The sequence below is a fragment of the Marmota marmota genome, unplaced genomic scaffold, assembly GCF_001458135.2.
Source record: "Marmota marmota marmota unplaced genomic scaffold, marMar, whole genome shotgun sequence".
NCBI lineage: Eukaryota > Metazoa > Chordata > Mammalia > Rodentia > Sciuridae > Marmota > Marmota marmota.
Genome location: NW_026000261.1, coordinates 11,069,744 through 11,084,165, shown reverse-complemented (window position 1 = coordinate 11,084,165; position 14,422 = coordinate 11,069,744). Strand labels below are relative to the sequence as shown.

Below are 14,422 nucleotides of genomic sequence, written 5' to 3'. Positions count from 1 at the left end.
AAAATAATACAAGGGGGACAAATGAATGTCAGTAGTTGGGGCAGAGAGAGAAGAGGGGAGGGGAGGGGAGGGGAGGGGGGATAGTAGAGGATAGGAAAGGCAGCAGAACACAACAGACAATATGTAAATCAATGGATGTGTAACTGATGTGATTCTGCAGTCTGTATATGGGGTAAAAATGGGAGCTCATAACCCACTTGAATCAAAGTGTGAAATATGATATATCAAGAACTATGTAATGTTTTGAACAGCCAACAATAAAAAATTTAAAAATTTAAAAAAAAAGATAAAAAAAAGAAACTCTATTAAATATAAAAATGCTTAATATTAGAATGATGTGACTTTATACCCCTTTTTAATTTTAATATTAGTCGAATGAACAATGGAAAAGATAGATGAATTTCAAGCGGGGCTGACTCAACTACAAGGAAAGTAAACATGGATAAAGATGTGAATTAAAGAATATACGAGGCCAGTCATTCAAGCAGACATTACAATCCTCAATGTGGATATGTCAAAACCGTGAGGCTACAATTGAAAGGACTGCAGGAGAAATAGATGTTCCACTATTATATATTATAGTTGGAGACTTCAATACCCCTTTACAAGAAATGGAAAGTTCTGGAACAGCAGGCAGTAAATTACTGAGGACATAGTTAAATAACAGTACCATCAATCAAGTGAATATAAGTGACACCTACATACTACTTTATCCAATGATAGATGAATACACATTTTCAAGCTCACATGGAATAGTCATTGAAAAAAGACCACACTCTTTGCCATAAAACATTTCTTAACACATTTGGATAGTGGCAATTATTGTACAACACTGTTTATATTCTAAACCCCACATAATTGCATAATTTAAAAGGGTGAATTTTATGTTATGTAAATTTTATCTCTATTTTTTTTTAAAAGTGAAAAAAGAAGCAAGTAGATATGTTAGGCAGCCAGGCTGTGAAACCTCTGAGCAGAATTCCCCTCACTGTGGCTCTTCCCTAGGATGAGAATGAAAACAAAGCCAAAGAAGAGTGGGAAAGTCATGTAACTTTGGGAAGGCTGTAAGCTGAAAAGAGTTATTCGTGATTAGAAAATGATGTCCACAGGAACAAAAAGGTAGGTGTTCATGTTTACAAACAGAAGCCTTCCTTCATTTGAATGGCCAAAAGTGGCCCAGAGGAGGAGCACCTAGACTAACAGTCACCCACGTATATGGCAGAAGGCAGGGTCCATCAACTAGCAGTATCTGAACTTTGAGCTATGTCTTTAAGATAACTATAGAAGTGTCATCACATAGCCAACTGCAGCCTATTACTGGGTTATAAAATCAATTTAGTATGTTATTGTCATAATTTTAAAGGGGAACTCTAAACATGGGATTATATATGAATGAAATAAAATATATACTGAGGCACAGGGAGTCAGGCATTGTTCATTGGTTTCAGTTATAGATATGTATATTTGTACAAGGTGAAAATAGAAAATATTTTTTGTGAATTCCAGTTCAAAAACTATTCTGAAAAACAATACCCTATAATTGTAAAGTTTTATGCTGCACATTATTAACTTCTTCAGTAAATAGGGTAAAAAGATTATACTTTTATTAGCTGATACATAGGCAAGACATGACATCTAAAGATATATTACATGGCTGAGTGTGGTGGCACACACCTGTAATCTCAGCAGCTCGGAAGCCTGATGCAGGGTGACTGGAAGTTCAAAGCCAGCCTCTGCAGCTTAAAAGCCTATGCAATCTAGCAAGACCCTATCTCAAAATAAAAAATAAAAATGGAGGCTAGGGTTGTTTCTCAGTGGTGTGTGCTTGCCTAGCACGTGTGAAGCACTGGGTTTTATCCTCAGCACCACAGAAAAATAAATAAATAAAATAAAGGTATTGTGTCCATCTAGAATCAAAAATATTTTTTAAAAGTAAAAAGGGCTGGAGGATTTGGACTGGTGGTTAAGCACCCCTGAGTTTAATTCATGGTACCAAAGTAAGTAAATAAATAAATAGATATGTTACATGAAATGACTATAAAATAAATTACTGGAATTTAAAAAATATTCATGTGATTATTATTTTTCTACTAACATTTCTATTATTGGATTCACATATATATGTATGAAATAAAAAGTGTGAACCTAATTCATTTCTAAAATTTGTGCTTTTTATCATCATCAAAGCCCAAAAGCTTGCTTACAACTGGGAAAAATTCTAACATATTTATTATCTCTTGGCTTAGTCATTTATAGCTGCTATAACAATAATATACACCAGGTGGCTTAAATACAAAACAGATGTTTCTAAGTTCTAAAGGCTGATATGGCTATCATCAAGATGCTAGAAGATTTGTTCTGGTGAGGACCCCTTCGTGGTTTGCAGACAGGTCTTTTTTGCTGTATCTTTACATGGTAGAGACAGAGCAGAAGAAATTTCTCTCCCTGATGAGTGTTTTAATAAGGGTACTAATACCATTAAGGGAGTTCTACACTTATGACCTCATCTAACACCTAATGACCTCCCAAAGCTCCCACTTGGAATAACCATTACTTGGGGACTAGGGCTTCAACACATGAATTTGGAAGACACACACATTTAGTTCTTAGCCTTCTTATCTGGGAGAGTTGTATCTCTCCAACTTGTTATATTGATTGGATAAATATTTATTAAATTCCTGACACTGAAGATAAATATGTGGGTATTTCTTCTTTGGATCATATGAAATGGATATTTTGGTGATCTACAAAAGAATTAGACACTCCAAATTTCCCAACACAAGTTTGCTCATAGCAGATAGTATATATTAAAGAGTTTCAAAGGTGTAAGGAAATGATGCATCTATCGTTTCATAGATTCATTGTAAAAAGATAATTCAAATAGTAAATTAAAAGAATATCCTTAATGACCCACATCCATCCCAATAGACAACCTGTGTGATTCCATATATAGAAAACTATAGGACATAAAATTGATCTCTTGACAAAAAATCAGTGGTTGCCTGGAGACAGGCATAATGAGGGAAGGGTGGCTGGCGGACACAGAACTGAGAATATGACATCCTGGCAATGTAATCCTAATAATATTTAAGAGTATCTGGTTAATATAAAGGAACTTGTGGACTATCACTATAGAAAACAAACACATATGTCATTAATATTTTAACATTTTAAAATCTTATAACTAACTTATTGATATAACACTTGGATTATAAGTGGTTTACTTATAATTTATATTTACAAATTTATATTAAATTTATAAATTTAAATTTACTCTAGAATGGATAAAACCCTAGTTACTAGGAAAGAATCCATGTTACAATCACAGATTGCTAAGGAAGAGACTAAGCAACTGCCTTGTCAACACCCATTTAAGAGATGCCTATGTATCAGCTAATAAAAGTATAATCTTTTTACCCTATTTATTGAAGAAGTTAATAATGTGCAACATAAAACTTTCCAGTTATAGGGTATTGTTTTTCAGAATAGATTTTGAACTGGAATTCACAAAAAAAATGCTCATTATACTCTATAGAGAGAAATATATATATATGATCCACATTATATACATATATATAAAATTTATATATATGCCAGTACAGGAGAAGCTCAATGTTCTTTCTTTAAGAAGGGCAAATCATTCCTTTCAGACTAAGAGGAAATTATTACATAGGCCTCAAAGGCTACTACAAAACATAAACATGAGGATTGAAGGAAAATCCATCTACAAAGATGCCAAAAGGATGAAATCAAAATAGTTTCTGTACTTTCTTGCTGTTTTGTGAACCTCATGTGTGCTAGTCCACCATGTGCTCTTGTTCAGATCTATGAACTCACTTGAGCCAGGCATTATATCTTACCATGGGTGGAAGTGTCAGGGTCTCCTGAGCACTGCTAGCCTTCAGATCTGGATAGAAGCTTCTGCAGGCATCATGACCCACATCATAAACTGTCTTCCTCAGACAACTGAAATGAGCTCAGTCACCAGATGAAGAGCAGTTCAGATGGAGACTGAATCCAGCGTTACTATGCTTTATGGGGAAAATATTTGCAAGGCACCACACTAGCACTGGGTCAGTGACCAATGGCACTGGTACAATTGGATAGTGATTATAAGCAGAATGTACAATGGACTTCTCACCAGGGTCATTTTCACCCTCTTTCCACATCCATCCTATCAAAATAAAATTGAAAGGAATAAGAAGTGGCCCAAATTCATACAGTCACTGATGATCCCACAATAACCACACAGGTCACCCTGCCTGGGGCAAGGAGAGTCCCACATTTCTTTCCCTCTCGAGTCAGCAGAGCACCAAATCCCAGAGAAGGAAAGAAGTGACTTGGGACTGGGGTCACTTCATATCCACACACCCCGGTAGGGTTCAGCTGCCATTACGGTGTACCCACACCCTCCACTGAATCCAAACACCTGGAGGCCTGATACTGCTCTTATACTAGAGCAAGTCCTGCTTAACATGGTCACCAAAATGACATCATGTATCTATGGCAACTGCAGGTTTGTCCTAAGCACCACAAATGCCTTTGCACAGGCCTCCTCTTTGTCCCCTTTCCTTTCTCTGAAACAAAACACCTTCAACTTCAGGACACCTGAGAAAGTACACTAACTAGAGGAACTAGGCTCAGACTCAGGCAATGGGAAAAACTCTGCCCAGCTTAGTGGAACAAAGAATATCCCTGTTGTCAACAGTACCCTCATTAGGAGAAATGGAAAGACCCAAAAAGGTAAAAAATCAATAAGGTCACAGTGGAATTCATAAGCATTATTAGTTCCCTGGACATCGTTGGTATCTATCTGTAGAATGCAGATGGTTTCTAACTTAAAATGCTTTCGCCTCTGAATTTGACTGATGGTCCGGAGGCATACCCGTACAATCATTCTGTTTTTGTTTTTATTCTTTTACCTTCAGTACAGTATTCAATAAAACTACATGAGATTTTCAAAACCTTATCATAAAACAATTTTTAATAGATGGTTTTGCTAAACCTTAGGCTAATATAACTTCACTGCATATATTTAAGATAGCTAGATAAATCAGGCACGGTGGTGCATGCCTGAAATGCAAATGTCTACGAGGCTGAGGGAGGACAATCACAATTTCATGACTAGCCTCAGAAACTTAGCAAGCCCTAAAAAACTTACTGAGACCCTATCTCAAAATAAAATTAAAAGGGACTGGGAGTATAGCTCAGTGTTTAAATGCCACTTGATTCAATCCCCCGTAATGAAAAAAGATGCCTAGACAAAGTTATGATATTCAGTCATTTAGCTATATTAATGCACCTTAGATTTTGGATTGTTTCAGCTTATGGGGGCTTATTGGGATATGACCCCATTATAAATTTTAGAACACTTATACTTTATCCAAAAATAGCAGATTATACATTCTTCTCAAGCTCACATGAAATATTCACTGAAGCAGACCATATCTTGGGACATAATACACCATAACAAATTCAATAGTGTGATGTGTATACAAAACTGTACAATTTTAAATGATTAAAATGTTATGTTATATGCATTTCCTCTCAATTTTAAAAATGTGCGAAAACAGAAGGAAGCAGTATCAGTAGCCAAATTGTGAACAAACTCTAAGCAGAAATCCCCTCATTGTAGCATTGTCCTGGAATCACAGGACACTGTGTAGAAAGGTATTACTGTTTCCAAGTGGAAGACGTGCATGATAGTCCAAAGTAAAATATATTCTTGTGAATTCTAACCTCTCCCCCAAAATCTGAAACATGTAATCTATAATAGCTAGCAAAGGTTTCTGCTGAAGACCGATACCATTAGAAATAAAATGATCTACTTAATAAATTCTTCAGTAATTAGGATACAAATTTACATTTTAGTGAATAATGAGAGAAATTACATCTAAATATTTGTGGTACATGGAATACTGCTTTTTAAATTACTGAAATGAAAATATTCATTGATTATGATTTATTAATCTATTTTCTTACTTTTGGTATTAAATGTGTAGTACAAAAAATATCTGGGACCCATGCCAATGCTTTGGTTTAATTTTTATCATCATAAAATCCCAAAATCTTGCTTTACAACAGGGAAAACTATTGATATTATTATTGTCCCTTGGACCTCATGCTAGTGTGCATTTACTGCCTACTTGCAGCATCCTCATGTGGCTGAGTGACAGATAACTCATATCCATGTTCTTATAAGGCTACCTTCATGGCCTCATCTAAACTTACAGGGAATACATTCAAATAATATCCCATGGGAATTAGGGCTACAACATATCAAAATTCAGGGATGGGAACAAATACATTCTCTCCACATATTATCTTTTTTTGAGGAAAGTTTAATAATTCCAAAGTGTTTTATTCATTTGTAAAATATTTATTATAATCTTAAATTTGAAGATAAACCCATTAAGTGTTTCTCCTTCAGTGTATGTAAAATGGATATTTAGATGTTTCACAAAAGAACTGGGAATGTCTGTGTTTCTTGCATACAAATCTTCCTGTAATGGATAGTATGTACTGTGTATTCAAGAAATACTTTTTCAAATATTCATAAATAATGCTGCTGCTGTTTCATCTGTTCATGGCTAAGACAATTTTAAAAGCTAAAACAAATATGTAAGCTAAATAAAACAAGGCCAATCAAAAAATAGGAGCCATCTGATTCCATTTAAATAAAATATAAGAAATCAAAACTAATCTGTTAACATCAGTGTTTCCCCAGGCTCAGCATAATGAGGGGAGAATGCTCTGGAAATGTGATGTTCTGGGAAAATAATCATAATAGTACTTAAGAGAACCTGGTCATTTGAAAGATGTTACTGGGTATCACTATAATAGGGCAAACACAAAAGTAATTGTTACTTTAAAATTTTTAATTTCTCATAAGTGACATTTTAAATTCATTCTTGGGGCAGTTTTGACTTAAAAATAATCATTAAACAATGGATAAAACTATACTGACAATTTCAAATTTCTACAAGGACCTTCCTTGTCATCAACTACATATTTCTGCACACATATGAGAGATACGTGAGATTTGTTGAAAACATAGTTATTGCATATGTGTGTTAAGCAGCAAATTCCTTACAGAAATATCCATTACTTTGTGACAATGAAACTCATCACTAATATGGCCTCAAGGACTACTATGAAGCATGGCAGCTTCTGAAGGCCAATTCCAACTGCTAAACCTCTTTATGGATAAGATCAAAGTAGCTTCTTTATTTTCTGGCTATTTTGTGAACCTTATGTGTGCTATTCTACAATATACTCTTTTTAATTTTTTTGTTTGTTCCTTTTAGTTAGACCACATACTCTTTGTTCAGAGTTATGAAATCACTTAAGTCAGGCATTATCTCTTACCAGGATGGAAGTGTTGAAGGTCTCCTGAGCATGCTGCCCTTCAGATCTGGAGAAGACATTTCAGCAGCCCTCATGACCCACATCCGGAGAAACTGTCTTCTTCAGACTCTTGATAGGAGCTCAGTCACCAGAGGAAGAGCTGTGCACGGGGACAGAATCCAGAAATTACTATGCATTTTTGGAGTAACCATATCCTTGGAAACATGCTAGGCAATGAAATGAGCATTCGTGAGCCCACGATATCCACAGAGCAATGGGGCTTAACATGTGTGTTATCCCTGAAGGTCCCCGCAGTCCTGTGGCTGAGCACTCTTGCTCTCATTTTACAGAGGAGAGACTGGGTTACAGAGGGCCGTTCCCTTTCTTACCATCCAGCACCCCACCTTTACAAGGGACACCCTGGAGCAGGTCATCACGCTGTCTGGGGCCAGGAGGGCCCCACGTCTTTCTCCCTTTCATGTCAGCTCGGCAACGAGGCCCAGAGCAGGAATGAGGCAACTTAGGTCTGTGATCCCTTTGTGTCCCCACACTCCACGGAGGCTCAGTTCCTACCAAGAGGCACCCACACGCTCCACTGAGTCCAGATACCTAGAGGCAGGACACTTCTCCCAAACCACAGCAAGTCGGTCTCCTTCAGAATGTCATCATAGTCACCATAAGGACATCAGATTTCTATGGCAACCATGATGCTCAGTTTGGTGCGCCTTACCAGAAATGCCTCTTTCTAACATATATATAATTTATTTATCTTAATGTGGTGCTGAGGAAGGAACCCAGTGCTCACATTTGATAGGGGAGCACTCTATCACTGAGCCCCAGCCCCCAGAAATACTGCTAAACAGGCCTCCTCTTTATACCCCTCACCTTTCTCTGAAAGCAAAACTCCTTCTTCGTTCTTCAGGCCACCACTTGAGAAAGTGCACTAATTAGAGGAGTTAGGCTCAGACACAAGTAATGGAGAGAACTCTGCACACACCCTCAGATGAGTCCAAACTCCTGAAGTAGGTCTAGGACACCCTGGCCCAGGGCACCACACTCCCTGATTCCACATCTCCCTCCCTTACCTGGCAGCTGAGCACTGAGTCCCAAAGCCAGAAGAAGGCACTAGTACAACTGGGTAGTGTTCAAAACAACAGAAGTTACAATGGGCTTCTCACCAGGGCCTTTTCCTTCTCTTCTACTCATCTCTCTTCCTCGAACAACAAATCTGAAAAGGAGCAAGAAGTAGCTAAATTCATACAGGTATTTATGATCCCACAATAACCATAAAGAACACATCATGCTTCCTGGGACCAGGAGGATCCCACATCTCTTTCCCTCTCCAATCAGTTGGGTCTTGTCTCCGAGCACAGGAACTAAGCTACATGCATCTGGGGTTCCTTTGTCTCCCCACACCCTAGGGAGGTTCAAACCCCACCATGAGGCACCCACACACTTTGCTGAGTCCAAACACCTGGAGGTGGTACCGTGCTCTTGAACAAGTTGGTAGCCTTTAGAATGTCCTCATAGTCGACATGATGTTGTCAGGTTACTATGGCAACCGTGATACACAGGCTACTTCTATACTCAGGATATGTTTTGCATAGTCCTCTCTTCTGGACCTTCTTTCTCCTTTAAAGCAAAATAACTTCAGGCCACCTGAGAAAGCCTACTAGTTAGGTAGAGTATGTGGGGATGCACGCAATAGGGAGTGCTCTGCCCAGCTTGTTGGAAAAAAAAAAAAAAAAACTGTGTGTTACTGGAATTTTATTGGCTTTAAATGAATTCACAATCCTGGAGGGTTGGTGGATAACTGTGATCTCAGCTACTATGAAGGCTGAGTAAGGAGAATCCAAAATTCAAAGGCAGCCTCAGCACCTTAGCCAGGCCTTAAGCAACGGAGTGAGATACTGTCTCAAAATTAAAAATAATGATAATAACATTGTGTCCAAGTGAGAACTCAATAACCTCCCTTTGAAGACATTGATGGTGCAGATGAAATACCAGTTTAGACTTCTGTAGGTGGTAATGGGACTAGTATGTGTGTCAAGGGTTTATGATTCCTGCCTCCTATTTATCTTCACTCTTCTTTCATTTGGGGATTAGTGGGAAACTATTTCCCTAACATCAAATTAGAATATCAAATAAGTGGACAGAAAATGATACGGAATAAATTAAATGGTTTAATCCTCTTTCTGGTTCTCAGGAAGGCCCTCCTGCAATACTGAGATGGCCCCAAGCTTGATTCATGATGTAAATGTGAATATTTGATGCTGCTTTCTGCTAAATTTCCCAGTAGTCTCCAGGGCAGGTGTGCTCTTTGGTTTGGATAACTGTAGTCACTTCTCTGGGAGAGGAGAAATTTAAGGCAGGACAAACATTGGCTGAAATGTAACTTCATACCATGTACTCTAAAGAGGATTTCTCACTGACACATTTTGTAAGGAGGGCATAGTGAGTCCCCTTTCACAAATGATCAAGTTTAGACCAATAATGGCTAAGGAAGAATTCCAGTGCCACACATCAAGTAGCAGGAATGGGATCACACAGTTACTCTCATTGAAATGTCACATGCATTCTCAACAGGATGATACTACACACAAGAGGCTTCAAACAGGTTCTCAGGGGTAGGGGGATGCTACATATTATAATGTTTTGTGACACTACAAAGAACCAGAACACATAGTTAACAGTCCATCTATGATATAAACATTTCATATTCTGGGCAGTGTTGAGAGCCACAGCCGAAGGGGGTTTTTCCTGAAGAGCTGTGTGGTGTGGTGTGTGTGTTCTAAAAATAAAGTTCGTTTCTTTTGACAAGTGGCTCCTGAATTGTGCCCAGCCAGACTGCGGCAGGGCAGAATGTTTACAAAAATGAAAATGTCTAAATGGGGAGATAATAAAATGATGAAAAGTGTTATATCCCCAAAGACTTCACATTGATGATGGGCCACTAGGGCTTAATGATATTGGACAGAGAGTAAATCGAAATAACAGGTGTTTCCTCTAAACAGATGATCTGGAAGATAAGATTTAAATTTTTAAAACTAATATAACAAAATGATACCCTAAATATTATCTCCTCCAACCTGAATCTTTATTTAAGTAATTTGTTATTAAATCTATACTTCAGATTTGAAAAAAAAAAAAAGTGACGCAGGACTGATCACACACTTACCTGGGAATGAAAGTGGGTTTATTGTCAGGAGCCTTACAGAGCTGCTCTGTACAAAGAGAGGGACAGCAGCAGTAAGCGAGGGACAGCAGTAGCAACTCCCCCTTGAATGTTACCTTTTGTAGGCTAGAATCATGGTCGCGCACCAGGGGCAGGTTTAGTGTTGACGGATATAGTAAGCATCCCCTGATCTTGTGGAAGGAAAGTTTGTTTCTTGGGAACAGAGACAGGCAGTTTTCCTATCTCTCAGAGGAGGAACAGGGAAACCAGAATGTCCCCATCTCAGGGGCCAGTAAGTTGTCTCCTATCCCTCAATGAGAGAACAGGGAGAGACAGCATGTCTCCAGGCGGATAGGTTTTATCTCGGGCTACTTTCGATATCTTGGGAATGAGAACAGTATTCATAAAGTGGATGTGGGAGAAAGGAAGATGGCTGTAATTATGGTAACAAGATTGGGTTGTGGGAAGTTGGGAAAGCTCAATTCAATCATTAAAACTGTGTTGTTGATGCCTGCTCAGTAGTGGAGCCTGGAATCTCACTAAAGCTTTGTGTCCCGATGCTGCCAAGAATCTGAGTGCTCTGATCTCCCTGGAAAAGCACATTCCAGGATGCATCACAAAAATCAGGATGCTGGCCTTTCCTTCAAGTGAAATGACACAACCCATAAAATAAGAGTGCATAAATCCAAAGTGATAAAAACAAATATCTGAGTTAATAAAGAAATGGGAAATAGGAGACAAACTAGCTTCATCCAATAATGCCAGATAACATATGCAGCTACCTGCCCTCCATATTAATTCTCATCCCAACTCCTGAGGGGAGAACTGACTTAGTGACTCACTTGTGAAGACAACAGTAAGCAGATAGAACACAGTCACTGTCCACTTGAGAACCTTGGCAAACATCACCTTAACCAAGTGATGAAGGTTAGCATCACCAGCGATTTTATGTGAATATCCTGTCCTCCCAGAGAGAATGTGATGAGGAGGCACTTCACATCTCTGATATTTCCCCTTAAAACCCATGGTCTAAACAGGAGGAAAACAACAGACTAAGTTGGTGATCCTCAAGGCTGCCAAGGCCATGAAAACCGTCTGGCAGTGGTTCTCACCATTAAACAGGGAGTTTTCATGTGTCATCAATTGCACTCCTAGGCAAACAACCAAAATAAATGAAAACCCATGTCTACATATAAACTGACACAGGAACGTATGTAGCATCATCATCTTTCATAACAGCCAAAAAGTGGAAATAACCCACGTGTTTTCCTCTTCATAAATGGACAAATAAAATGGAGTACTATATTTTTCATCAATTAAAGGAATGGAATACTAATATGTTATAATAGGGATGAACCGTGAAAACAGGTGAAGAAGCAAGAAGCAAAAGACCAAGCATTGTGTGGTTCCATTTGTATAAAATGTATGGAATATGCAAATCTGGAGATACAGACATGCATTTCTTGGGGCTGAGGTTAGGATCAGGGTTTAACTGTGTTGAGAATGATACCACATTATAGGGTGATGGAAATATCTAACACTCTGTTCCTCAACTTTATACCAAAAACCATCAAGCTGTACCTTTAGAAGGAGTACATGGATAATTATATTGTTTTTAAATTATACTGCAAGAAATCTGTTAAAAATACAATATTGGTGTGAGCTTCTGTTGTATTGCAAAACACTCAAACTTTGTTCTTACCATGTTTTGATGCACATGTATTTGATAAACATGAATATAAATAAAACTGCGGCTGTATCCTACCCTGCTGACTCAATGACCTGTGTAATTCCAAGCAATGACTGTCCCCTCTCCCTCCCACCACCCATGTTCCCTTGGGTTGCTCATTTGTATAAAAGCCAACTTACACCTCATCACTTCCATGTGCAGCACAGGTTTGACAGGGGGTCCTCTACAGGGTCCAAGGCCTGTCCTCTGTGACAGACTATCAGCATTGTTACTTTCCTTACTCCTCCACAGCTTGGGAAGTCCAAGCAGCACCAACTTTATGAATGTCAGGATGGCATCACTTATTAGAGGGCTCCAAAGGTGCACACTCTTTGCACCAACATTTTCTCTTTCTGAAGTTGATATTCAGGATGAAATGAAGAATGTCAATAAGGCTCAGGTTATAAGGATGCCATGATGAGAATTCCCTTCCTTGACTTCTGTACCTGAATGCATGAAGGGAGTCCAAACAAGACACAAAGCCATGAATGGACAAAAAGAAGACTAGTGTGTGTGTGCACACATACCCCCACACACACACACACATACACACACACACACACACACATACATATGGCACACACATGCACCTATTGAAGCCAAGTTCTGTTGTCATATTCAAATTCTCCAAGACAGTTTGCTGCGCTCCACATTCATCTCACCTTACAATCAGTGGTGTAAACTGAACCAGAAAATGTGCCTTTTAGCAATGTCACTCTGAAAACGCCACACACACAGGGTTGACAACAGGGACTATCAAAACACTCCAAATATCACAGTTTGAACATTGATTATTTACTTCCACAGGATGGAATTCTAGAAGGTAGCAAAAACAAGTCATAACAATGATGTAAGATTCCTTCACTATCAGATTAGCAATGATTCCTATTATCCCTCATGTGTGGGGAAATAGGTACTTTCATGCTTCCAGTTTAGAATATAACTGAGTAAGAGTATTTAGAAGTCATTTTGATAATAGAAATGCTTACAAATATAGTTGCATAAATGTATATATGTATATGTATTATGGGTTATCTTTGCATGTGTGTATATTATATATATATATGTAAATATATATAGTGTTAGCATAATATATATTACATATATAATATATATTATATATGTAATAAATATTATTATATATAATATACATATTACATATATAATAATATATATTACATATATAATATATATATATTACATATATTATATGTAATATATATTACATATAATAACCACATAATTACATCATTGCTATCATTATGATTATATATATATATATATATATATATATATATATATATATATATTCTTATTTCTCACAGAAAAACTGGTAAAGGAACTAAATTTTCAGTACTTTGATACTAATGAAATTTGGGGGCATCCACACAGAGAAACACCCAGTGAAAGGGGGAAAATACCTGAAATTTTGTTGAAACTTTAAAATGCAATCATATAAATGATTTTCCTGGAAAGATACCCATATTAAGGGAAACTTTGCATTTCAGAGATCATAATTGGAGAGTAACCTTTTTAAATTGTTTTTGTAGTTTGTTCTAATTGGTTATACATGACAGTAGGATGCATTTTGACACATTGTACACAAATGGAGCACAACTTCTCCTTCCTCTGGCTGAACATGGTGCAGAGTCACACTGGTAGTGTAATCATACATGTACATAGGTTAATAATGTCTGTCTCATACCACTGTCCTTCCCATCCCTACAGTCCCTCCCTCCCCTCACTCCCCTCTGCACAATCCAATGTTCCTTCATCCTCCTCCACATAATGGATTAGCATCTGCTTATCAGAGGAAAAAAATTTAGATTTTGGGGTTTGGCTTATTTCACTTAGCATGATATTCTCCAGCTACATCCATTTACCTTAGCTAAACTATGGAACAAACCTAGAGGTCCTTCAACAGATGAATGGATAAAGAAAATGTGGTACACATACATAATGTAATATTACTCAGCCATAAAGGAAAATAAAGTTATAGCATCTGCTGGTAAATGGATGTAAATGGAGACGACTTTCATGGTAAGTGAAATAAGCCAATCCCCAAAAATCAAAGGTCAAATATTCTCTCTGATATGTAGATGTTTACACACAATAAGGGTGAAGGATAGAAAAACAGAAGTTTATCAGGTTAGACAAAGGGGAATGAAGGG

General features: G+C 37.7%; 1 long non-coding RNA gene across 1 annotated transcript; it reads left to right on the top strand.

Moving 5' to 3' along the window:
* The first annotated feature begins 300 nt into the window (after positions 1–300).
* Positions 301–12,286, top strand: LOC125614279. The gene is made up of 2 exons (XR_007344886.1): positions 301–1,119; positions 7,372–12,286. It is a non-coding gene; the product is annotated as an uncharacterized LOC125614279 (long non-coding RNA).
* The last annotated feature ends 2,136 nt before the right edge of the window (positions 12,287–14,422 follow it).